Consider the following 1,825-nt stretch of genomic DNA (forward strand, 5'->3'; position numbering starts at 1 on the left):
TCCTTCGTTTCACAGGTCAGCCCCCAATTTGTTGTGCCACCATCCCTGTCACTGGTACAGCATATGCATTCTGGGTTTTTTCTTTCACATTTGAGAGAAGATGGATAAGTAACACTTTCTGTGTCCAGATTATCTTCAGTTCGTACTATTTATCCATCAGTTTGTCATAATCATGTTTTGACCCAGAGACCCATAACCCAATGTGTTTATGTATTTGTGGTTCAAGAGATGAACAAATGCGCTCTTGTCTGATCGATATTTGTGAAAAACATGTTTTTGTTTGGCCATGCAGCCTTTCAGGTTTTATTCATCTCTGTGATACAAACTTCACCACATTGGAGCTGTGATGATGCGTGTGATGTAGCCTTTGTTCATACTTGAATCGAATGCTCACGAGCTTTGGTGGTTGATATTTTGCTGGATGTTTCAACAGCCCTGCGCGGCTACATTGACGACCGAGCGAGCAAGCAGACGTGTAATGCGAAACATCTGATGTGCAGTTCAGGACCAAATCCACCAGGACCGATTGATGGAGTTCAGAGGTGCATGTACTGACAAAATCTCATGGTGACTCTGTTAATGTTGAATCAATTTTCGAAAAGTGACTTTTCTTTGTTACCACTTAGCTGCAGTCTGCTGTATATCCAGAAAGATCGTTATGCACATTTTTTCACTCGGAGTTCTTTCTCCTGGTTTCCATGCATTTCGTTGTTTAGAACTGGTTTGTACTGGTCATGCCAAACCAGCAGATTGCAGTTTAATGCATGCCCGCATATAAGTAGCAAAACTAAGCCCTATGTTGTGCTGCTCGTAGCTGTAAACTGACTGCTTGCAAAGTATTTAAAACGTTGAACTGCACATTTGTCCTTACTAAAAAGGAGTCTCGGTGTGTGTTTTGAAACTTACTGTTGTTGTATTGTCTTCAATTGTAGTCCCTGAATCCACCGGTATTGGTCTTTGTTCAAAGCAAAGAGAGGGCAAAAGAGCTCTACAGAGAGCTGGTATATGACGACATTAGAGTTGATGTAATCCATGGAGACCTTACTGAAGAGCAGGTATTACTTTTGCATAATTTATTGATACTTATTTTGATAGTTGTTCCTGTAGTTTTCGTTTTCACTGGTTTAGTACTGTCGACATCAGGCTCACTGACTGAATTCTGTATTTCCTTACTTTAGCGTCAAGATGCTGTTGACAACTTGAGAGCTGGAAAAAGGTGGGTGCTAATAGCAACAGAGGTTCTCCCGCGGGGAATGGATTTCAAAGGTGTCAAGTGTGTAATCAACTATGATTTCCCTGAGTCCGCGTCTGCCTACATTCACAGAATAGGTACGAAAGATATCCGGCTTTCCCCCTTGGACATAGTTGTTGCAATAAGATTCTAATAACTCCACTCCCCTGTTATATGTAGGACAGTCCGGAAGAGCAGGCAGATCGGGGGAGGCGATCACGTTCTTCACGGAGGAGGACAAGCCGTTCCTGTGGAACATCGCCAACATACTGGTATCTTCGGGCTGCGAGGTTCCTTCCTGGATGGTGGCGTTGCCCAAGCTCAAGAGCAGGAAGCACAGGGTGGACAGGTACCGCATCTCCTTTTTAACCGATGAAGATTGAGAGTGATATTGTGTAACCGTAACAATTTTGTAGAGATGACACGTTTGGCCTCACTTTTCCCTGTTTGAATGCCCGGTGCGTGTATCACTCAGCTTTCCTGACTAAAACCAGATATGGGCATATGCATCCGAGCATATCTTTTATGATTTGCTACAGTTTTATGCATTGGCTGTTGGACTGTCGTTTCACTCCTAATCACAACACATCAGCT

The 1,825-nt window shown here is 43.2% G+C and overlaps 1 long non-coding RNA gene across 2 annotated transcripts; it reads left to right on the forward strand.

Moving 5' to 3' along the window:
• Window positions 1–32: 32 nt before the first annotated feature.
• Window positions 33–1,815, forward strand: LOC123177618 (uncharacterized). 2 transcript variants are annotated; one of them, XR_006489023.1, is made up of 4 exons: window positions 33–542; window positions 933–1,055; window positions 1,179–1,329; window positions 1,412–1,815. It is a non-coding gene; the product is annotated as an uncharacterized lncRNA (long non-coding RNA). The 2 variants fall into 2 exon arrangements; XR_006489022.1 differs by having other exon boundaries at window positions 1,417–1,815.
• Window positions 1,816–1,825: the final 10 nt, after the last annotated feature.

This window comes from Triticum aestivum, unplaced genomic scaffold, assembly GCF_018294505.1.
Source record: "Triticum aestivum cultivar Chinese Spring unplaced genomic scaffold, IWGSC CS RefSeq v2.1 scaffold167079, whole genome shotgun sequence".
Lineage (NCBI taxonomy): Eukaryota > Viridiplantae > Streptophyta > Magnoliopsida > Poales > Poaceae > Triticum > Triticum aestivum.